Raw genomic sequence first — 27,085 nt, forward strand, 5'->3', positions numbered from 1 at the left:
AGGTTCTCAGATCTGATGTAATCACGAATTGAATGATTTTCTCCGTATTTTTCCTCGGCTGTTTGTCGTCTTATTCTTCATTCTTGTCCTGCAAAACGATTGGGTGAAACTTCATCCAAGAGGGACACCTTCTATGTGTTTAGGCAGATAGCCAAAATTTCGAATACTACAAATTGTTCCACTGATCCATTCATGTACAAACTTTGCAATTGGACGCATCGATATGTCGTGTGAAGCACTTGTTGCCGGCATTTCTGTGTTCCCCGTAAGGGTCCAGTGTGCCTTTAGGTACTAGAAGCTGATCGCACAAAAAGGCACCGTGTATGGTCACAATGCAGTACTAGTATAACGTTATTACCCAATGGGCGCCCAGCGTCCATGAACGAGCCTGGCGAAACCAGTTATCGACATTGGTGTATGAGCACAAATGCGCCCATTATGGAAATTCACAAATGAGATTAAAATAAATTGGATGTCTGGTTAGAGTAAATTCGATGTTAAGTTCTCGTGCACTTGTCTTAGATTCTACATGATGGCCCCCTGTAGCGACAGTAGCCTAAACAGAAATAAAACCATAGTTGCTGTCAAGTTTTATCTTCATTCTGAGAAGATAAATAATATCTAAATTTCCAGAGTGTGTGTTTCTTCCGCTTTTGATTTTAGACTCATTGCAATAAAGATAAGTGTAATACTGATTATATTATCATCACTGTTATTCTAGGAATCAAACACACGTCGAAATGAAAACGGAAAGAAAATGATGCTTAGAGACTGCACGATACTGAGGGCTAGGTCAGCTATTACTAGAACATACAAAATTATGTTCAAGGGCTGTCGTTTATTGATTGAGAGTCTTCGATTTGTGATAAACAAGAGAATATTTTCCTCTCAGGCTACTTGTAGTTGTCCATTGATGAACAGTAAGTCTGATGCCAGTTTTGATCGAGGAGAAAAAATCTGACTAACACGTTCATTTGACTCTAAGGAGAAGTTTGTGTCCTGAAAAAGACACAAGCGACTCAAATCGCAAAAATACTAACAAAATAGAGTATTTACAGGGGAATTATCCTAATTTGAATAATTAGATTTTGATGAATTCACATTATCTGCCATGTGTCTTTCCTGACCTAACAAAGATACTTAAAGAATGACTTAACGAAAGTGATGAACATCAACACGGTGTATGTGCGATCAAAGTCTTTCTGCCGCCCACAGTTCCCTTTTATTAGTTCGTATTAATGTAACGAAACAATTTATGTCAAGTACTCTAATTCAGGCCGTGTCAATTTCTGTCATGTAAATTACGTAGCGTCTACAGGTGGCCTTCAAATGAATGCCAGTAATGTAGTTATTACTCTTAGTTAATATCGTTCTGTTTTAATACCGTTCCATTCAATTGTGATATCAACTTATCGACCTCGTCATTTTAGCCATGACTTATTGAGTGGCAGTATTTCGAAAATCCTTTGATACGGTGATTTAGCATTTAAAGGGTCCATATTTTTCTACGTATCTTAATTCTTAAATGTTTGTGTACCTAAAACAGGATAAAATGTTTATATTTTATCAAAACAAAACTGCAAAGGTGATTTGGATTGGTCACTCTCGATATAAAATCACACTGTAGGGAGGTTATTGCATGTAAGGTACAACTTTGCTTTAATTAATGTGAAATCACGTTAGAAAATGTAACAAGACTGTTAAGTCGGGAATGTACATATACTGTAATGTGAATAGCACAAAAGTAGACAAAGTCTGTGCAAATGTATGAATCAGGGCTTAGAGTCAATAAAAACACAATTAAACAATATATTGCAAACACAATATACTTGCAGTAAGCTGCTTCAAGGACGCAAGGTCTAAACGCGGACATTAACTACAAAAATGGTCAGCTTTGGTCCAGATGTCAAACAATCATAACAATATTTGATTCGAGTTTTATGCTTTCGTTTCTCAGTTAATTAGACAACACTTCAAAATGCCAAATGGTCATCATGAGGGTAAGCCATTGGAGTATATACTATCAAAATGTGCGTGATTCTGAGCTTAAATGTTTCAAAAAACAGCATATAAGTTTATGATAATTGTGTTATCATATTAAAACACTGCATCAAAATACAAATAAATGCACACTAATCCGTTTCCTGTATTATAGAATAATACACGTGAATTCACATTAGTCCACATGAATACAGGCTTCCTGCATATAAGCAATCGGTGCTTTACTATACATCTGTATGTGCAATATTCAGCTAAAATACAGGCAACAATCTATGCTTATACGTATGTATTATAAGTTTTTCATGCAGTGTCATTTACATTGAAGTATCCATTGACCTTGGTGTGTGGCATGATCACTCTAAGCAAACGGTGCTGATTGAAAGTTGATGCATTGTGTTATATGGTAACATTATTTTCAGTTTCGAAAATGTCTTTCGGGTGCTTCCTGACTATAGAAAACGTTCTCTTATTTCTCTTATTTCTTATTTCCACGAAACTCAATGAATTAACTTCCAATCAGATAGATACACTGACATATATAGTAAAGATTGTGTCTGCGTATTTCGAATAAAATGACATTATTACAAAAATTACCGCAAAATTAAAAACACACAACAATTCATTGTTTGTTTGTTTGTTTGTTTGTTTGCTATTATCAGATATTTATTATTTTTTTGTGAGTCATAAATTCAAAATACTGAATGGTTGTGCACCGGGCTATATACAGCATTTACTTATGTTGTTGAGAGGTATCATTTAATTACTAAAAGTCCTAGAAATGCTGATGTAATGTTCCAACTTTTAAGACAGCAACTGGACAAGTGTCGTTCACGTATGTATACCGAGCTTCAAACATAATACTTCTTAATCTATCAGGAATACGGAAAGTTTGTAACACTTCTAAGTGTAGTAAGTTTTCTACATGCTAAGCTAATAAACTTCCGTCACTCGATTAGGTTTCTTCACTTAATGTAAACTTTCGTTATGATCGCAGTCAAACTTTATATTTTTGTTTCTACATCTTGCACTTTGAGGATTCTGATGTAAATGGCAATATATTACCCCCTTAAAAACAAAAAACAAAAAAAACACAAAGTAAAAGTGAAACAATAGTCGGAATCTTGCAAATGCTGTAAAAACAAAATTCATGTGCACTCACTGTGCACACAAGAACAATGACATCATCGTATACTGTTCAGTCGAGTGCACCAAAGAAGGGTTCTTCGACCAGCGATCGAATGAATTAGAAACAGGAACAAAGAGGCTATCCGTTAACTTAATATTGACGATTGACAATATTGACGAGACTGATCTAGAGAGCGTAAAACTTTCATAGAACCAAATGTGATAGCTTAATCATTACTAAAATAGATATATAAGCTATAGAAAAATACCAGGTACAAAACACCGACAGCTAGTCGGCGTCTCACACGTATTGCTTGAATGCTGTACAACTTCTTCCTATGCTAAAATGTCCCCTGTATGGTATGCGAAAAACATGCTTGCAAATCCGGAGAAAACTTGGGTAATTAATGATAATTCAAGAACAATGACTAGGGAGTAGATGTGTCAAGAGAAGTTTTATGCTTTTAACAAGAACATCTTCGAAATGAGATACAGAGTACACTAAACACATAAGTATTGCTTCCTTCTTTCAACAGCTACTGAACCGTACCTGCAGGTTTGGGATACACTTTGTCAAAATTGTGCGCATGTTGCTTTGCGCGTTCTAGAATTCTGCAGGTAAATAAATGACGTCTTTATGTCTATCCGCGAAGGGAAGCGGCCATCGCTTTTCTGAAAAATTGACAGAAATGGCGATAAATTTTCGATAGCGCGAGCATTTCTATCTCCAAAATGATACTGAATATTATGTAAACTACATATTTATCATTCAATACGGTAGATGATAAAAGTTTTACGGCCCTGATACTGCTTTTGCGGACCTTGATCGTGCGGCGTACGGGCCCTTCCGCCGTACGACGTCGATCCACAGAAGCAGTATCAGTGCCGTAAAGATTAATATTAACGCTCGTGGTGTGAAGTAAATTTTGTATACCCTATTTTTTCGAAAGTCGAAAATTCATTTTTCCTGTTGAGCTAACACAGGGATATAATCCATTTTGAATCTCCAATATTGGTAATGTGTGTTCTCTGTGACGAAAGGTACCTACGTGCCTACGTACGTTGATATCTGTCTTTGTCTTTCTGTCGTATGTATGTATGTATGTATGTATGTATGTATGTATGTATGTATGTATGTATGTATGTATGTATGTATGTATGTATGTATGTATGTATGTATGTATGTATGTATGTATGTATGTACAATACATAATATTGGGAGTGACGAACGTTCATATGGACCGACCGATCAACAGACAGACAGAGAAACAGACAGACGAACAGCTCGACATTGGGCAGCTTGTACCCGCCCCTATATATTCCTTTTGGCAACCTAAACAATGTGGCTAGACCACACAGTTTTTGACGATTTGATACTGTGTGTTTCTTAACTATTTTCACGACCCATGCACAATTTTTAAAGGGTAGTTGTTGAAACTGAACCGCTAATAACCCGCAATGGAGAATTTTCTCGTCGTCTTGAAGAATGAGCAACGCATGAACAGCAAACACCTTTGGCGGCATTTCTGTACTTTGAGTTGCACAGCAAATTGATGAAAGGCATAGTGGAACACTGAAACGCTGCCAAGGCACCGGTAATAAATAGTGCGACATAGATGTTACATGTAGTAAACACTAGGATTGTGAGACTGACATTTCTGACTATGGATATTATTGCCACGACAATTACTACCATTGTAAATGGAAAAATACAGATAAAATAAACAACCGACGTAACGAAAACAGTCCGAAATACTCGTTTTGAATCTTTTACAAGTGACTTTGCTCTAGGCAAAGTGGACAACTTTCTTCTTCCAAATAACTCCTTTGCAATTAAGATGTACAATATAGGCACAAAAGTAATATTGATAAAAACAATGATCGATATAGCAAACATTGTAATCCAATGAAGAGAAAAAGGTGTATAATATGGAAAGCAATCATGGTCCATTCCGAATGTAAAAAGTGCGCTCAGCAACCAGGTTACCGAGATGCTGATAACGAATTTAGGCGTCTTCAAATATATATGTGCTTTAAAAGGATGGCACACTGCAATGTATCGTTCAAATGCAATCAACAGAATCGTAAAGTTTGATTCAAGTGAGGTGATCAAAATAATAAGGTTTGAGCATAGCGATAGCTTGTCAAATGTACCAAGGACATAACGTGGCAGACTGAATATCATTCCGGAGATGTGCAAAATAATATTTGAGACAGCTAAATTTACCAATAAAACATCCGTTTTCGTTCGCATTTCCCTAGATTTACAGATCACAAATACAAAGAAAGAATTGTTTAATAGTCCAAATATTGATATTGACATATATGGGGACTTAATGAAATCGATAACTTTGCAGAAAATGACAAGCTCGTCTGTAAAATTGTCTCCTGTGTGTGCTGGAAATTCAAATGTGGACAAGTTTGTAAAGTTCATCATTATAAACTCTGCTGACAATAGTTCAATTAAAACAACGGCGATTGTTACTTCCTGTAACTGTTTTTTTGTGAATATATTCTAAGCTGTTCACCAGTAAATATTTTTCTTTCAACAGCAGGATCTGTTCTCTAGATGCTTAGCAGTCACTTTAGAACTGGTAAGAAGTACACAATATTCTTAGCGGCCTTAGCGGTCAACCCTTGGCAGTTACAAAGCAAAGATGGACGACATCAATATCGCATTAAACCGTCACGACCTAGAAGAGAAAAAACCCAAATAATGAGTATAATAGCGATTCGCCTGATTGACAGGTTTGAACATATTCCAGCCTTGGCGAATGTTCGCCATCGTAACAGTCTTAAACACACACACACACACACACACACACACACACACACACACACACACACACACACACACACACACACACACACATAAACACACACTCAGACTTACACCAACATACACCAACATACACACACACACACACACACACACACACACACATATATATATATATATATATATATATATATATATATATTGTATATAATGTGTGTATGTGTGTGATATTGCCCTCGCTATCGTGTGTTATTCTTATTTTGATATATTTACTCTCTTCTTCTAGTTACTTAATACAAGGAAGAAAGCACTGAATACATATTGACGGTTTGATCAAGGTGCCCCTTTCAATGCTGCACCTGCTGGAAACCTGACACCTAAAATTGATGCAGTGAAGTGAGAAGTAGACAATACTTTCAGCCAAGGAGTACAAAAGCCGTCGGTTAGTACTATATCATGCATACTGAACAGAGTGACAACATATTCTGAACCATGGGAATGGAAGTGAAGACGTTAAAAAAAACGAGAACGCCTGCGCAATCTAAATAAAGCACGATCACAATTGTGGAGCAAACTACGTATATACGTGTAGTGTCCAATCCATGCGAAAATTATTACTTTCTATTTTGCTGTTTTCTATTTTGAATGCAATTTTAAAACTAATTCTATTTTCAATTTTACATATTCACCATCTATTCTGAATTCAACGTTAGAACTCAACATTTCTCTTGGCTTTCTGTTTTCTATTCTATATATGCTGTGTACTGCCTCCCACAACAGCCCTGCTCAGGTCGATAGGCAAAACTGGTGACATTCTGCTCAATGCGGACCGAGCAAGAAAAAAACTACATTTCAGCCGAAATCGCCTCTATTCCATTCAATTGGATGATTAATAGAGCATGAGCTTTCAAAGATGTGTAGTCTCATTCCGCAGATGAATGGGTTGAAGGAGAGGATTAAAGAGGAAGGAGACCACATCTTTGAAAGCTTGCGTTCCAATAATCATTATAGCGTGCTACCACACGTTATATTATATGTCATTGTTGATCTACACGGCTACATTGTCTTTTACCCGCACCATATAGCCGCTCAAAGACCGCAAAAACCTTCGCTCTCGTGACGTACCAAACTGTTAGTTTGCAGGCGATGCACAATTAAGAGCCAAAATGTCCGTCAAATTGTGAAAACATGTGTCGACATCTTAATATTTAAATTGTTCGCTCTGAAAGAGAAACTTAACCCTCCATTGAAGTGGAACGGCAAAACAGCGGAATAAAATCAACAAAATATGTTTTATATAGGTCATTCTCCCAATCCATAAACTGATGAGTTGAGTCAGTATAGAACATTCTGAAGCTTTAAAGTCCACCTCCTCCATGACCTTGAATTCAATTAGTCATGTTAACAATTTTTTAGAAAGTCATGTTCACTATAAGTAAAGATATTTTAGAACAGTAATTAGCATATCAATAGAAATTATAGAATTCTCCCGCGTTTTCTTGATTAAGCTCATTTTAGAACGATTACAGGACGGTAGGATTATCATTTAGACTTTCGGATCACTTCAGTGTTTATTCAAAACCTTTGAGACTTTTCATGACCTTCGCACTTAAGGTAGAACGCACCTCGGGGACAGACATTCGGACTCTCAAACTTTTAAAATTCTCTTCTGATATACCACATGTGGGGGTTCATTTTAAAGCTCTTGGTGAAAGAAAACTTTTCACCGGCTTAGTTTTTCAAAATTCGAAATTTTTTATTTTTCTCCATAGAGTTAACACAGGGATGGCGGCCATTTTGAATTTCTAATATTGGTAAATCTTTGGTAATTTGTTTCTCTAGTACCAAAATTTGCATGGTGACCCCCTACTTTTATTCTCGATTTTGAAAGAGAATGATTGAAAGATTCTCGAGGAAATTTAGAGCAAAAGTTTAAATCTTTCACTTTCGAGGTGCATACTACCTTAATGTGAACTCTGTACGACTCGGATTTACATCTAGCCTGCAAGCAAAAGGACTTCCTTATCCATCAGTGTGGCCCTCTAGATTCTACTCTCCGGAGACCAACTTAGGAGTTTTGTTTGGTCTCATCTCTTACACTTAATTTCATTTAGCATTGTAAATTTTATTTCATTCTGATAATTAATTCGGTAAATAGTTTTAATAATTTTATTGTAAAAATTGTCGCCGAGTTTATCGCGTTTTTAAACATAGGGTTACCATCATTCTTTAGCAACCAACTTTCTATTGGCACAGCGAAAAACAAGTAGGGTCGATTTTTACCTATTTCATCGCTTATTTCGAGACGTCGTCTGGAAAAAAGTCCTAGGCTTGCACTGTCAAAGAGAATCAAATCGAATCACCTTTGAAGACAAGTAAGTGAAAATAATTTCAAATGTTCTGTTTTTCATGCCTAGTTCTAAGTTTGAATTCATTGGCCGTAAACATGTTAACTGTTTGTTTGTTATTCTCAGATATTATTTATTTCGTTGCGATTCAGAAATTTGCAATACTGAATGGATTTGCACCTGGTTATGTACTGCAATTTTCTTATGTTGCTGAGAGGTATCATTTAAATAGTGAAAGTTCTAGAAATGATGATGTATGTTACAACTTGTAAGACAACAACTGGAGACGGTGATTCAACTTTGTATACCGCGCTTCAAACATTTGAATAATATTCCTTCATCGACCAGGAATACGGAAGGTTTATCATACTTCAAAGCGTGGTAAGATTTCTACATGCTAAGCCTAAGAATAAAATTACTTCACTCGATTAGCTTTCATCAGCTATTGTCAACTCTGGTATTTTATCTTGACTGGTGTCAAATTTTCTATTTTTTTTATCTGTGCACGTTGAGGGTTCTGATCCGAATTACAATATTTTAGACATTTAAAATCAAGAAATCCACCAAGTGAAAGTGAAACAATGACAACGCTGTTTGTAATTGCAGCAAACACAATATATTTCGACTTCAGCCCCTGGGTGTGCACACAAGAAAAAGGACACCATAGTATAGGCCTACTGTTCAGTCGAATGCATCATAGAAGGGTTCTTCGACCAGCGAATGAATGCATTAGAATCAGGAACGGATATGTTATGCTTACAATTTAACCTTGATTTAATATTGAAGAGGCTGATCAAGAGAGACCGAAACTTTGATAAAACCAAATGTGATGGCTTAATTATAATAATAGATGGATATGTCATAGAAAAATCGAAGGGAGAAAACATCGACAGCTAGCCTGACACGCTGCACCACTTGTTTCTATCCTAAAATGTCCTTTGTAAGGTATGAGTAAAGCATGCTTGTAAATCCAGAGAGATTAACAATATAATATCTAAATTTCAAAAGGAATTTATATTAGATTGAACAGTTTTATATTGTCAACAAGAACATCTTCAAAATGAGATAAATATTACTAAAGGGACAAAAGCATTGCTTCCTTCTTTCAGCAACCATTAAATCTTACCTGCAGGTTCAGAATAAACTCTACCAAGATGGTTAGTGACAATTTTAGAGCGCCTCGAGATGTGCTGCTGGTAATTTAGAAGTGGACGATCTGTATCGGCACAATGGTAGTTTTGCGCGTCGTCGGCGCGAAGATGTGTTGCTAATAAGTTTTGATGCCAGAACCTGTATTAAACATAGAAGCGGTGGGTTATTTTGAGAAAAATTATACGAGTGTCAGTCATGCAAATGTGTTGTTTTGATTGGACGAGAGCTAACGCTGATGGTGTTACAATGTTTTACTAAAGCTAAATGGAAGTCTCAAATAGCGAGAGAAGCTTAATATGGAGACAGAGAGCACTTTAAATGCAGGCAGAATCGACTTAAGAACTGTATGATAAATCTGATAAACGGATATCATAAGGAGTATATCGTAAACGTGTATAAATTTACTTCAAAACCCCTGGTATTAATTATTTCACTTTTCGAAATCAGCTTTGGTTTGGTTTTGTAATTGTAAATGTTGTCGCTTAATCATATCGATTAAGCTGTCCGATGTGAGTTTGAAATTTTCTGTGCAATGATTTGAAGTCAACGACATTAAAAATAGTTTACAACTTGTTAAACCATTCACAGTTTTTATAAAGTTATCTTGTATCAGTAGTGCTAATGAGTCGTTCTAATTGGACGAGAACTCATGCCTGCTATCGTTCAATGGGTACATAGCGCCCAGAGGGGCCGTCAACTAGCAAAGAAGTTTGATGAAAATTTACAAGGCATTTTAGAACAGGTTTAAGAAAGAATAAAACAAGTGAAATGTTTAAGAACATTATATTTACCTAAAAAGTAGTGAACAAGTAAATCTCAATTTACAGAGCTATACGAATTGTAGGTAATATATGCAATATTGTGAGATCAAACATTTTATAATCTTCTTGATGTTCTCATTTTTAATATCAGAGTAAGAACACAGGGTAGCCCTGTAGTTCACGTGGCTTATATCACAGCCCCTAAAATATCGCATAGCAACATGCTCGCAATAGAGAAATCTACTTTCTAATTTCTAAATTGAGCACTGATGCCAAGTTAAAAATACCACTTTATATCACGTGACACACATATGTTTACAAATGGCAGAGTTGCAGTAACCATCACAGGCAAATGAACTGGAGTTTGGTTTAATGTACTCTTTACAGTAATCGTTAAAGTAACATACGATTGTAACACATTATCGTGTAGAGCTGCGACAGGTTTCTCACTTAAATTTGTAGAGAATGTATCTCTTGACAGAAATATACAAGGAATGGTGGCCATGTAGTTCCACGCTGTACTTTACATGAAAATTGAAGTAGATTCGAATGATAATTTATTTCGGTAAACTGATAATCAATATGAGCCAGTATTAGAAACATTTGAAGGCCTATCAGTTGCTTTTGACAGTTCTATCGTTGACAACCGTAATTAAGCTCCACTTCTTCGGGCTGCACCATTAATTTCCCTAAAAGAAGTTTATGTTCTTAGACAACAACCAATTGAACGAACTGTACATTTTGATCACCTATGATAATATTGATTTCACATCATCAATTATTGAATTGGTTGAATTTGCAACACTAGATTAGTCATGCATATGCTGAGTGACAGTATCATTGTTCTAAATGCTAACCATGTTCTACTTAAGTCAATTTAATAAGTTTTCAATATGCTGAGTATTTCATTAATTATGTATCATGGTGGCTTCTATTGTGTACAAACCAAAGTCAACAGTGGCAAAACAGCCAAAGTGCGGAATAATATTAATAAGGGACAAGTGATAGGTGTCATGTTATGTAGGTCATTCTCCTCTACCAATGACCTTAGTTTACTCAGCCTAGAACATTCTGAAGGTCATGTGGTTAGGGTCGTTCTCCTTTATGAGCTTGAATTCAATCGATCCTGTTTAGAACATTACAAAATGTCATGTTTACTATAAGTGAAGATATTTTAGAATATTAATTGGCACATCAATAGAAATCATAGAATTCTTCCTTGTTGTCTGGTTTAAACTCTTTTTAGTACAAATACAGGACGTCATGTTTACTACAAGTGAAGATACTTTACTGGCAGTAATTAGCATATAAACAGATATTCTAGATTTCTCCCATGTTGTTCGGATTAAGCTATATTTAGCACAAATATGGGATGGAGAGATTTTGCAGTTAAACTTTCGAGATCACTCTTCAGTATTTATTAAGGACTTTTGGGACGTCCCATGACCTAAACACTGACTGTGAACTCTCGACGACTCGGATCTATATCAAACCTGCAAGCTACCATCAGTGTGCCGCTGTTTGGCCATTCCACCTCAGGGGAGGTTTTATGGCACATCTTTAAGCCCAAAATTTATCCATTAAGATCTCGACACAGGTTTTTGCAATTTGAAGAAGATTGATTTCGAGCTTAAAATGGCAGTGGAAGTAAAATGTAGCCTGGAGTGTATAAAATGAGTGTGTTTTCGTGTTTTGAAACATAATCTCATCCCTTCGGAAAGTTTTTGAGGCCCGACCAAAATCGGGTCAAAATACTCGCGCCGCACCAGCGTTCGATTTCAAACTCAAACGAGTATGAACAGCTGAGAGCATAGAGGTAGAGCAAGCAGCTTTCTACGACACCTATGAATGCACAGGGGATTTAATAGCCGTACCAATCAGTTTATCGTCAAGAATTATACATGTCCTCAGACGTAAATATGCCGAATTTACCATGTTAGAAAGGAATTTGAGCGGATTAGAAAAAAGGTGAAGTGAGTACACTGTAAGCTGTAGCATCGTAACGTATTAGATCATTTGCCTTTGATTTTGTTGCGTTACGAATAAAAACATTTCAAAGGTATTTACATCGCCTGCTCGTATATTTAGTTACTTCCTTGCCTAAATACAACAAAACTTCTTTAACAACCTAACCGAAAGTTTGACTTTCCCTAGTATCTTACATTGTAACCGAAACCCGCACCGGACACGGTCATGTCCTGCGAATCTCACTTACAGGTACAAATCGATATGTGCACCTCGTCTGTCGCTAGCATGATTTTCAGGGCGGTTGGGTTTTTGTGGCTCATTTATGGCTGTAAACGATGTAATTCACCACCTAGATACTTAACTCATCAACAGGAAACTTGTCGTATAGCGGTTCTATCATGATGCACTGTCAGCCGGGACCGTAATCTTCCGAAGTTCAGCAGCGTAGACGACATGAAAACACTGCACCGTATGGCCCATGGGACCAGCCGTGAACGATCATGACAGGTGTCGGCAAAACATACAAATTTTCAATGCGTTCGTTTGTATGTTTTTGGTACAACTGTACTTGTACCTACGTGCAATGCCCGTGAACTGACTGCAAACAACAAATTTTGACCATAATCACAATGACGTTTCGGAGTGTCACAAGTCTTATTCGCTCAGCTGTTTTACATGTATATGAACATACCAGCGAAGGTCACGCGTACGCGTAGCTGTAAGTAGTTCGGTTACAGTGAAAATATAATTCGTATTTTAACTAGTTAAAATACGGGTTCATATCAGTACAGTCTTTACAATAGGAGAATGGCGATACAGGCATAGCATGTATGATAAATTTTATCAATGTAAAAATATTAGCCAAAACCCGGTATGAAACAGGTCCGCCCTTGTGATTTATTTAATTTCAGAATATTTTGCAAGTTGATATGTCCAAAGACAGGACGACTTGGCATACTCAGGTAGAGCTCTAAGTATATGATTCATCAAATACTACTACACGCAAAGCGTTCACATTCGTTCAGCCATATACCTGCACCATAGATACACTGACATTTATGGTGTAGGTAATACCTTGGTATTTCGATTTAAATGAGAATATTACAAAAATATGGCAAAATTGCAAACACTCAACCATTAATTTTTTGTCTGTTTGTTTGTTTGTTTGTTTGTTTGTTTGTTTGTTTGTTGGTTTCTTTGTTTGTTTGTTTGGTGTTCTAAAATATTGATTATTTTGTTGCGATTCAGAAATTGGAAATACTGAATGGTTTTGTACCGGATTATTTACGATAATTATCTTAGTGCTGAAAGGTATCATTTAAATACTCAAAGTTCTAGAAATGATGATGTATGTTCCAAATTTTAAGACAGCAACTGGACAAAGGTCGTTCAAGTTTGTATACTGCGCTTCAAACATTTGGAATATATTCTTTATCAGGAGTATGGAATTTATCACACTTCAAAGCGTTGTCAGATTTCTACATGCTAAGCTCAAGAATAACGTTTTCTTCACTCGATTAGGTTTCATCAGTTGTTGTCAACGTTTGAGTTTTATCTTGCTTGGAGTCAAATTTTTTATTTTTGTTTGTATCACTTTAAATGTTTTTAGGTAAATCACAATATTTTAGACTTTTTGAACCAAGAAACAAAGTGAAAGTGAAAGAATAGTCGGGTTTGCACAATGCATCTTGCAATCGCTGCAAACACAAGATTCCTGCTTTTAAGCACTTGGCCCCTGGTTGTGCACACAAGATAAAATGACACCATCGTATACTGTTCAATCGCATGCAGTAAGGAAGAGTTCCTCGACCAGCGAATGAATGAATTAGAAACAGGAACGGAATATGTTATGCTTTCAATTTAACTTAATATTGACGATTGATAATATTGACGAGGCTGATTAAAAGAGCCCATGACTTCCATACAACCGAATGTTATATAGTGGAAATAATATAAAAATAGATAGATAAGCCATAGAAACAAATCCGAAGGACAAAGCACCACCAGGTCACCTTACACGTAATGTTTGTATGCTGCACCACTTGTTTCTATGCTAAAATATCACCTATAAGGAATGCGGAAATATGCTTACAAATCCAGAGAAATTAAGAAAGTGATACATATTGATATCGAGAAAAATGACTTGGAAATGGATATGCTCAAGAGATCAGTTTTATACTCTGAAGACCACCTCAGTAATAAGATAAAGAGTACTTACGGGACATAAGTATTGCTATCCTCTTTCGACAACTACTAAATCTTAACAGTAGGCTCAGAACAAAGTTAACCGATATTTACTTACAATTTTGGAGCGTCTTGAGATCTTCTGATCCTAAAATTATTGTCGGTAATTAAGCAGTGGACGCCGTGTTGGCATACTGGTTCTTTTACGCGTTGCTGACGCCTAGATGTGTTGACTATTAGTGGTGCTGCCAGAATTGGTATTAATTATGAGGTAGATTATACGAGTGTGTCAGTCATGTCAACACGTTGTTTTGATTGGACGAGCGGTAACGCTGACGGTGGTACAATTTTTTTTCACTAAAGCTAAGTTGGAGTGACAACCAGCAGAGAAGCTTAATATGGAGACAAAGAGCATTTGAATGACAGGAAGAATTGGTGGAAGTACTTAATAAACATGAGATGAACGGAGATACAAGCTACAATATCGTTAACGTGTATTATTTTTAGAGTTTTTAGCGCTGAAGTATTAATGTATTGAACTTTGCAATATCAGCTTTGTCTCTTTTTGTTTTGTAAGAAAGTAATTTCCGCTGTCATAGGTAACTAAAAGTGGGAGTGTGTATCCTTTGCGTCAATAATTGATTGTTAATTTCTGTTCGAGGACCATCGATCAGTATCCACCTAGACGGACCCTTTTGAGCTGCTAACGAGCTATTTGGTCAGGGCAATAAGACCCCCCCCGGGCTGGTGATCAGTAGAACAAATGGATAGAGGGGGTGAGTGAAGGCAGTTAACGTATGGAATACAATGCAGAGACAGCGAGGATAAAGTATTGGGCGCACACCCGACACAGGCAAAGCCTGTGCTAAATGCTTACGCCCTCGTTACTGCTATCGGTTTGCACGGAAAGCGGCTAATTGGATGGACATGACAGTGTTGATCAAGTATGAGTTCCATCGCTTTTACGTTACCAGGTCTTGCATTAATTAAAATTTTGAGCATCGGATTGATTATATCTATCGCTGAGTGTCAGTGTTTCTACTCACGGCTCTTTACTGAAGCTACATTACTACGTGTTCTTGTGCTGATTAGTTCGTTAATTATGCATGGTAGCTGCTATTCATTCTTGTCGTTAAAATAACAACATATGTATTAAAATCCCATATCTGTTCTCCTTCTTAATTTTTCTCAAAGTAATCGGTTTTTATAGACGACAACTGTTTTATGAGACAGTGTTATTGTTCCAACTACATACGATTTCTACTTAAGTCAATTCAATACTGATCAAATTCAAAGTGCTGATCAAATCATTAATTATGTATGGAGCTACTACTCTGGAGATGTCTAAGAAGCGAAGTCAACCATGACAGTGGCTCATTGATCCGTTGATAACTCATATTTCATAGTGCCTTGGTTTGGTATACACACTTCACAAATTGTTAGGGAAATGGTAATGATGAGATTTAGTAGACGTTTCGTGTAGGGATATTGTGTGGTGTGTATTGCCATAAATTCATATACGCACACAAAAAACTGTCAGAAAAGCTTAATGAACATAATATTATCTGTGCGGCAAATGGGCGTGTTAGGAAATGAGTAATCAGATCAATTAGGTAAACATAGAAAAGTTTGAAGCATAGAACAGTTTAATAAGATCCGAAATAAAGAACAAACATGTACCCTCATCGCAAAGAATTTGTGCACATACTAATTCTCTGGGTTCTGTAGATTTCAAACACAAGTTTAGCAACGATGTCAATAGAATGCATCAATCAAGCGCACAGGCTCATTAATTTACAGGTCAGGCAGTTCATGGTTTATATTGCAACACGAACAACATCATCTCGAAAAGGTTAAGCCGGTCCATATCATCCACATCGGCCATGAGTTTTATTTAGTTCTCGAAGTTCAGAACTTGGATTTCGTCTTAAATAAACGAGTCACTTTCTTTGAAGAGGCACATCAAGTTATCAACAAATAATACCGTTACTTCATCAGAAAAGGTAACGACTCTTTACTGAAGCTATATTTCTACGTGTTTCTTGTGCTGATTAGTTCGTTAATTATGCATGAAAGCTGCTATTCATTCTTGTCGTTAAAATAACAACATATGTATTAAAATCCCATATCTGTTCACCTTCTTAATTTTCCTCAAAGTCATCGGTTTTTATAGACGACAACTGTTTATGAGACAGTGTTATTGTTCCAACTACATACGATTTCTACTTAAGTCAATTCAATACTGATCAAATTCAAAGTGCTGATCAAATCATTAATTATGTATGGAGCTACTACTCTGGAGATGTCTAAGAAGCGAAGTCAACCATGACAGTGGCTCATTGATCCGTTGATAACTCATATTTCATAGTGCCTTGGTTTGGTATACACACTTCACAAATTGTTAGGGAAATGGTAATGATGAGATTTAGTAGACGTTTCGTGTAGGGATATTGTGTGGTGTGTATTGCCATAAATTCATATACGCACACAAAAAACTGTCAGAAAAGCTTAATGAACATAATATTATCTGTGCGGCCAAAGGAAGTGTTAGCAAACGAGATACTCAGATCAATTAGGTAAAACATAGAAAAGTTTGAAGCATAGAACAGTTTAATAAGATAAGATCCGAAATAAAGAACAAACATGTACCCTCATCGCAAAGAATTTGTGCACATACTAATTCTCTGGGTTCTGTAGATTTCAAACACAAGTTTAGCAACGATGTCAATAGAATGCATCAATCAAGCGCACAGGCTCATTAATTTACAGGTCAGGCAGTTCATGGTTTATATTGCAACACGAACAACATCATCTCGAAAAGGTTAAGCCGGTCCATATCATCCACATCGGCCATGAGTTTTATTTAGTTCTCGAAGTTCAGAACTTGGATTTCGTCTTAAATAAACGAGTCACTTTCTTTGAAGAGGCACATCAAGTTATCAACAAATAATACCGTTACTTCATCAGAAAAGGTAACGACTCTTTACTGAAGCTATATTTCTACGTGTTTCTTGTGCTGATTAGTTCGTTAATTATGCATGAAAGCTGCTATTCATTCTTGTCGTTAAAATAACAACATATGTATTAAAATCCCATATCTGTTCACCTTCTTAATTTTCCTCAAAGTAATCGGTTTTTACAGACAACAGCTGTTTTATGAGACAGTGTTATTGTTCCAACTACATACGATTTCTACTTAAGTCAATTCAATACTGATCAAATTCAAAGTGCTGATCAAATCATTAATTATGTATGGAGCTACTACTCTGGAGATGTCTAAGAAGCGAAGTCAACCATGACAGTGGCTCATTGATCCGTTGATAACTCATGTTTCACAGCGCCCTGGTTTGGTATACACACTTCACAAATTGTTAGGGAAATGGTAATGATGAGATTTAGTAGACGTTTCGTGTAGGGATATTGTGTGGTGTGTATTGCCATAAATTCATATACGCACACAAAAAACTGTCAGAAAAGCTTAATAATGAACATTATATTATCTATGCGGCAAATGGACGTGTTAGCAAACGAGATACTCAGATCAATTAGGTAAAACATAGAAAAGTTTGAAGCATAGAACAGTTTAATAAGAATAAGATCCGAAATAAAGAACAAACATGTACCCGCATCGCAAAGAATTTGTGCACATACTAATTCTGTGTTCCGTAAATTTCAAACACAAGCTCAGCAACGATGTCAATAGAATGCGTCAATCAAGCGCACAGGCTCATTGATGTACAGATCAGGCAGTTTTAGCTGATACAGCGAAAAGTCGCCCTCTATGCTTACAAGAGCGCATGTAGAATAGCGATATAGGCCTATTCGTATAGGATCCTCATAGATGCGATTGATGGAACCAGGGGAGCGTTCGACTTGGCCAATCCTGATTGTGACCACCATGACGTCATTGATTAAAGCAAGGCTGTAAACAAAACGGAATAGCACGATCATATTTATATGTCATGGCTGCCCTCAGCGCCGCCGCTTATTTCCAGTTTCGTAGTGTGCGGGAAATTTTTAATTTTCAGGCTTTTTTTTGTTTTCCGAAGAAGAAGAAGAAGATGATGATGATGATGATGACAGTTTGTTCTTGTTGTATCGTTCAAAGGAAAGGAAGGCGAGAGTGAAAATTAGCGGTTATGCCGAAAATGTTGTTTCTCGATATCCCCTGGACGATTTCAAGCGACATTTCCGTCTGCATCGGGAAACTTTTGATATCGTGCAACGTTCGCTAGCAACCAACTGTCCATCACAACACCGCAGAGGAAGACCGTCCGTTGACCTAAGTAAGAGATTGCTTATAACTCTTTGGGTCATTGGTAATCCAGAATGCTCTGAAGCCGACGGATTAGAAGTGAGTGTGTCCACTGCCAACGTTACTTACCGAAGAGTTTGCAAGGACATTGTAACTCATCAGGCACCTATTGTGATCGCCTGGCCAACTGATTCCCAACAACAATAGGGCAAATAATGAACAAGGTTAAGCAACACCAAGGCCTTCCAAAAATGTGACAAGAAATGAGTCGACGCGGACGTTTTTTTCTTTCATCCTTGATTCGCGTTGATCACCCCGGCTGTGCCATCCAGTGATACTGCCAGAGGCGAGTCACCCTGCCCTTCCTACGTTAGAATGCTTTGACATTCAAATATAGAGTGAGAGGACGGACAGAATGAGCAAACCCCTCGTAAAATGGGCAGCTATTTCTGTTGTTGCCCATGTTGTTATTGTGATCTGTCGTAGCTGAAAAATATCCCTTGAGGTTTAGAAATTCGCGTTCATAGGAGTAAGCCAAATAATTGTGATTCCGTTCGATAGGTTTGCTCGATAGCTCTTTCCAAAAAGCCTTATTTTTGATGGGAGGATCTTTCAAATTGGTACCTTATCTTCGTGTATGTCGAGCAGAAGCAACACAGCTTAGCGGGGTCTACACAGCTCGTGGCGATAAACTATGGCCGCGGACTCAGGCTCGTGATCAACCGAGCTCGTCGATGGTGTATGGATGATTCGGTTGACACGTCTGTAGATTTCGTTGGCAGTGGGTCTGGCTGTGGACATGAGAAGTTGAAGGTGTTACAGAATCAGAGTGATGACTGGTGAATCACCTTCGGCATTATTTTCAAAACTTTACTACCGGCAACATTGTGATATTTTATTTTTATCACAGCACTGGCTGTTTCTCTATCTGTAAAAATACATACAAACACGATGATGAAATTACAATTCACATAATGAAGTTTTTGAAAATGCACGATTTGTTTGTAAAATGCGAATTTGCGTCATTGATACCTAATGCCAACTTCAAGACGCTGGGAAAAGTACACAAGAAAATATATGGCATAGCTATTATTTATTATGATAATTGTTTAATATATACAAATTATGTAAATTTCATATATTTGAAGCCCAATGGGAGAAAATTAAATACCATACTTTCACATTAGAGAATATTTGAATAACTTTTTACCAATTCTGGATTGTAAGTTTATTAGTTGTTGGAGAATATAAAAATCAATGTACATAAAATGTGAGGATTTGTAAACTCCATAAATGTAATAATCTCCATAAATGTAACATCAACCACAATTGTAATAAAATGCACCCACAAATGTAATATCACCCATAAATATAACAAAAATCAACCATAAATATAATAAAAACACCAACCAAAATTGTAATAAATGGTACCCATAAATGTAATAAAAATCACCCATAATGTAATACTTGTCAACCATAAATGTAATAAATCTATTTTGTTGTTGCAATTGAGGAATTGGCCCTTAAAGACTGATCTATGTAATAAGGAAAGCAACTCCACACATTATTCATTTCTTAATTGTTTGCGTTTAGTGTGTTTTGTATATTTGAAGGTGTATTTTACGTTTCCCTGTTTTGTTTACAGAACTGGTTGGCCATGGCGAGACAAAGCTGTAATCTGAATGTTGTACTTTCTTAATCATTTGCCTCAAATTCGTCTTCAGTGGATAAATTGTGTGGAATAATCGATAGATTGTCTGTATTCCTATGTTGTCCTTCTTGAAGTTTGTTCCTTCACTGGGGATGCTAGGATGTCTAATTTTGTTCTACTGTGTTCAAGATAGTGTTCTGTTATAGATTTTTTATTTCTCTGTTATTTGTTCTGAGTCATCTGTCATAAACTTTGTGTGGTATCACTGGTTGACGAGTACTAAGGGATTTCACGTCACACATTACAAAGTACGCTGATAAAGGCACTTTTTAAAACAATTCATATCAATCGCTAAACGTTTGGGGGTGAACTTAAAAATAGGGCTAGTAATGTAGATGTATTTCCATTTAGCATCTGACTTTCCAAAATCAATACTCGAAGTAAATATTGTGCTGTTTCATTTCAGTTCAATACAGTTGTGATATCAGCTGATCGACCCCATCCATGTCTCACTGACATGGGTAAAATGAGGTCTTGATACAGGGATTTAGCTTCTACAGCTTTCATTTTTGGTCATGTATCTTAATTCTTACAAGGTGTATCCAGAACAAGACAACATGTTTATATTTTATGAAGACACAGTTCCAAAGGTTCTTTTGATTTGGACACTCTCGATATAAAGTCACACAGGAAGGATATTGAATGTAAGTTACAATTATGCTTTAATATGAAATCAATTTGGGAATGTACATGTACGCTGCAATGTGAATAACACAGAACTAGAGTAAGCCTGTGTAAATGAATTTATCACGGCTGAACGTCCGACTCGTTAAAAACATTAAACATCATATAGCAAACACAATATACTTGTAGTTCACTGCTTCAAGGACGCAACGCCCAAACGAAAACATAAAATACAATAATGGGCACTTTTGTTCCAGATATCAAGCACTTAAATAAGTTTTATATAAGCAATTATCTCAGTTTAATATTGACACTTCAAATTTTTCTAGCGGTCATCACAAGTAGGACGTTTGACCATTTACTTTCAAAGTGTGCGTAATCGTGAACTTAAACCTTTTACAGAAGTTGGCGCAAAATTCTGAGACAATTGTGGTATCATATCGAAAAATGACACGATTGGAACTAATATGGGATTATTGAATGGTGAAGTTATACCGATTTAATCTTTAATGTAATCTCATCTGCTTAAATTTCCTTTTACATTACAAAATTTGTTTTCATGAGTAATTGGTATTATTGCAACATTCAACTATCTAGCACCTAACACTTTTGAGAAATAAAAATATATGAAAATCAAATTATCCAAATTAGTTCCAATCGTGTAAAATATAACTAACCGTATTATATACACTGAAGTATAAATGGAACTTGGCGTGTGGCGTAATCATTCTAAGCGAGGCTGCCGATTAAAACTTGACGCAACAAGTTGTCTTTAAGCAGCAATTTTAGTCATTTACAGCAGTGAATGCATTTCTTAATGTTCAACCGTGGGAACATCTTTCGGAGAAGCCCTGGCCCTCCCGTATACATAAATGGTACGTTCCACTAGAGGGCTTGGTGATAGCCATTATCTGAATACCGCCACACAACTGTGCATATTCAGCATTCAAAGCAGAGACATAAATAACATCGTGAAAGGACGAAAATAAAACTGGGTCTTCGAAAATCCACAAAAACAACACAAATGCCCATAAGTATAAAAGACAGCTGGGAATGTCAGACAAAGGATCATACTACATCCAAACTTTACGGTTTTGTCGTCCGGTGAGAGCATTTGTAACGATACTGATGTAACGCATCTTTTTGGGACATCCCTGGACGATAGCAGCGGCTTAGATGATATGACGTTTTTGTCTCTATGGTCTTTTTCAAATTATCTCCTTTGACTTTCTTGCCGCTGACTGGCGATCGGTTCAGTCAGCCAAAATTACTCCAAAACAGGTCTTCACCACATAAATGTTGTGAAGAAGGAAGGCACACTATTGTTTAAGAAATGCTCTTAGTTGAGTGGTATTAATCGGTTTTCAAGGAGCGTGATGTTCGAAAAAGATAGCAGCTCACTGAATCACAGCGTTTAGGTCTTTTTTACCCTCAGGATCATAGAGACTGCCAATCTATATCTACCTACAAATGTACGTATTTTTGTTATTTTCATCCAATATTCCATTTCAATGTCACTCAATATCAGGATCGCACGATCAGAACCTCTCACGGCACCAAAACCTTTCCTAGATCGAAAGCTGACTAAACAATACATTATAATTACGCTTGGGTAGACGATGTCGAGATGCCGAAGCAGTCCCGACAGTTCAATAGGTCGAATACTCTCTCTAAATCTTATAGCAATCCGTCAACATATTATGCATAAACCCTTCCCGGGCACTCCCTTAGTTTACTGTGTACATTGTGCTCTGAAAGGAAACATCGCTCTCGAAAATAACGTTTTCAGCCTTTTTTAAACCGTTGACACTAATTTCAATGAGTGAATATACTGTTTGGGTTGAATAGTTGATTGCGCTATCTAATTTTTGGTGTTTTATCTGTCAAGTAAATTGTTTATGGCCATTAAAAAGAAAAAACCTAAGGAATCTAAAAAATCGCCTTTTTCTAAGTTCGACATTAACATACCACTTTCACAAGCATATAGCTATATTGTACAACTTGTTTAAAATGTTAAGCATATAGCTTAATCCGAGCATATCTTATGTCTATGCTTGAAAGCTGGTACGCTAGGTATCATTGACTACTTATGTAATCTCTGTGATCGTCGGTCATTAGGGAGATTGACCAAAGGCTGAGTTGTACGTAGAGGCCTTGCACAGAATATAGACTGACAAAGTAGTTGAAGATCAATCGATGGTGATTTATTGCTGCAGTGTAAAGGTACACATTAGAGATGCCCAGCTGAGGATTATCTTTGTTTCTCTCTGTTTCAAAGGAATCCTCACATTGTGTATAGATTGAATTGGTACTCTCTAATCACTATAAGCCTTGTTTGGTTAAAGTAATTCAAATATTCTATCATTCTAAAGAAAAGATTAAATCATCTCCTATTTGGCATCAAAATGTATTAAATTTACATAATATTTATCTATTATATAATCATAATAAATAATAACTATGCCATATATTTTCTTGCGTACTTTTCCCAGCGTCTTGAAGTTGGAATTAGGTGTCAGTGACGCAAATTCACTCTTTACAACCTTGAATACAACCATCAATAACGCCGGCACACTCAATGTCCTTGCCAACGAATTTTTTTACCAAGGTTTTATTTATTTTTATTACGAAATGTTGTACTTTGGTGTCTTATAAGCCCAAGGGGTTGGATGTGACAACATTACTCTGAGTATACATACATGTATTGTTGTACAACATGAGTGCACATAGGACACTTACAATAAAATAACTTCTAGTACTAAATAACTACTACTACTCGTTCGTACAGTCGTGGCGTTTGAGTAACAGGGACAATGACACACTATCGGTACATTCTTCGATTTTTCTTGCCTTTAAATAATATTCTAGTGATTAGATACCGTTGGTTTTTTCTACAGATTAGTTGTAGCAACTGAAGTTTCAACATTTGGTCTCGGGGTTTTACAATCACATGGACAGTAAACTTTTTTAGCAGCTTTTCTATACTTTGAGTTGCACAGTAAATAAATAAAGGGGTTAATTGAACTTTGAATAAAATACAAACACATTGAAGACAGATTTACGTATTTGAAAACTAAACGGGAAGTGTAAACCCTGTTAAAACCAATTAAATATATTGAACTCTTAAAAACCAGAATGATAGTAAATGGGGAAACACCAATAAAATACACAATGGTCGTCACAAGAATATTCCTAAAAACGCATCTTAAATCTTTCAACATTGAATTTGATATAGGCAAAGTTGAAGATTTACTTCTTCTGGTCATTTCTCTAGCAATTGAAATGTATAGTATCGGCACAGCACACAAACCGATGAACATAACACCAGATGTTATAAAGTTACTCGTTACGATGCCTATCCTGTCATCGATCAAAAAATTATATTCAGGCGGCAAACATTGAGGCATGTAACCTATTGAGAATAAAATGCTTAGCAGCCATGTTATCGATATGAAGGCCACGATTTTTCTCATCTGCAAATAAACATATTGTTTTAGAGGATGACAAACTGCAATATATCGTTCGATGGCAAGGAGAAGAATTGTAAAGTTTGACTCCGTTAATGCTATTACAGATATATATGATGAACATAGAGAAAGTGGTACAGATACGCCAGATGTAGTTACATGTATGTAAGAAACTGGGAGAGAACTTAGGCATAGCATATCTGAGAGGGCTAAATTAACTAAAAGAATATTGCTTTTAGTCTGCATTTCCTTGATTTTCAATATGACAATAAGAAAAGACAAGTTATTGAAGAATCCACTTATCGATATTGGGATAAATGCCATATAAATGTATTCAAACCCGTAAAAAGTTATACCCTTTGCGTCATTCATCGACGCATTTAAAAGACTATCATTATGCCAGTCGTAATTACTTTGATTTTGAACCTCGAAAGGAGATGCTTTACTTGAGTGAAACAGGATAGAATCGTTCATTCTTGGCACTTTTATTGAAATAGAATGGAGTCCAACGCAGGATTTTGCTGGCTACTTATGCAGTGACGAATAATATACCATCAGAGATGTGTCCTTTTTCGGCAGTAGTCCTTGCAAGCTTGGGAAATGATGCGTCAATCTATCGGAACCTATTATAGAATAAATACACATTGTTTGACTTTTCAGGTGTTTTAATTTATTTTATTAAAGGCTACAATAAAAGCGTATCGCCGCTGATTTTTTAACAATTACCACAACTTGGATGTGACTGGTTTGTTTTATCCTTCAATCCATTGCTTTATACGCGGAAAATAAATTGGTCAAGATACTTTGAGGAACTTACCTTTTTCAGTTTGTACTCTGATAACAACACAAGTGACGCATAATCCACCAACTACCAATAGATTCAGCAGATGTCTCAAATTATCCCCTACAATGCCTTAAAAGGAACATATAAATCAATAAATAAGTGTTGGTAAGTCCTTCTACTACAGTGATTTTAAAAAAGTTTCAGAGAAAACAAATCTAGCCGATACATTATCGAAAGATGGAAAGATGGAAAGATGAGCTCACATATTCCGATCAACGTTTGTAGGAAGTCGTATATTTAATTATTGAAATGTCAATGAGTTTCAATATCTACCTACCTACCTACCTACATTATCAAACAAAACAAAATTTAATGACAATTGAAGAAAAGTATGTTCAAATAATTTCAAGTTCTTTGCGTTTTTATGTCTATTGTCAGATTTATTTATTGAGCCATAAACAATTTAACTATGCATGGCTTTTGCTGTTGTATTGATGACGTCCCTGATGTACAACTATTTATTTAGGAGCTTCGGATCGGGCTTCAATGTTGTCTGGAGTCGTTGGAACGACCAGCAGAGGACACTATTGTACGCAAGTAAACCAAACAAGATTTGCAACATTCAAAATCCAAAGCCGCCAAAACAGCATAACTTTGTATTGACAAAATCCTCGACAAATGTGACGCACCTTAGACCTCAAATAGGAAGACACATTTTGACAATATGTATCGAACGATTCTCTTCACCATGGCCATCTTTTAAACTTTCTTACCGAAAATTGAAGGAAATGACTGCATTTTTAGCTTTGTGTCAATAACTGTTTCGATTATGATTATCATAATCGGAACAGTATTGACACAAAACTGTATTCTACTTTCAGGCAAATCCAAAAATGTTTTAGTAACTATGTGTATTTCTTACCAATGTTGACCTCGTAAATTATTCTCTTTTGCCAGTTACTCATCGACGAATTGTGATCGAAAAAGGAGTCTGCAAATTGCGGTAAGGTACATTTATGACAGAACCAATTCACATCCGATTGTCCAAGTTGGTTGTAGTCATCGGTCGCCATGTTTATGCAGGACAGATGAAACCACCTGTTGCAATCGTCAAAGCAGATTCCCTTTTGGTTGTTTCTGACAGATTTATTGCACTCACCGCAAACACACTTTGGTACCGGTGGTCCTGGATTTTGGGCTATATCCCCGGCCAACAATATACAGATAATAATCTGGTATGAACATAATGAGGTTGATGATGTTGGCATCTTCGAATGTCGTTGTTGGTTGCATGTCAGCATGGAGTGACCGGGTAGTGAGCGTTCAAGTGCCAGGCCCGAATTTGGAGCTACGCTAGTCCATGTAGTTTTCACAAAAAAGGTATCGGTAATGTTAATCATTCCATGAGGGGAACAATAACCACTAATATTGACAAGGCTGGAAAGGCTCCAGAAGGTACAAAACGCAGACAAACGAGGAATAACGAGAGAGCCCACATGAACCCGTGCATGCAAGGTGCCGCCATCATTGTCTGACATCTAGTCTGTTTGGACAGACTAGAGACTCACGATGTAGTTGAGGATCAATCGATGGTGATTTATTGCTGAAGTTTAAAGTTACACATCAGAGATGCCCAGCTGAGGATTGTCTTTCTCCATCTCTCGTTTTTAAAGGAATCCTCACATTGTATGTAGATTGATTCGGATACTCTCCAATCACTATAATAATCCTTGATTGGTAAAAAATAATTCAAATATTCTATTATTTTAAAGTACATTATTTATTTAGTTTTCTCCTTTTGGTCATCAAATGTATTAAATTTACATAAAATATATCTATCATACAATTATAATATATATAATAACTATACCAAATATTTTCTTGCGTACTTTTCCCAACATCTTGAAGTTGATTTTAGGTGTCAGC

This window comes from Ptychodera flava (assembly GCF_041260155.1).
Source record: "Ptychodera flava strain L36383 chromosome 23 unlocalized genomic scaffold, AS_Pfla_20210202 Scaffold_23__1_contigs__length_28996876_pilon, whole genome shotgun sequence".
NCBI classification, from domain to species: domain Eukaryota; kingdom Metazoa; phylum Hemichordata; class Enteropneusta; family Ptychoderidae; genus Ptychodera; species Ptychodera flava.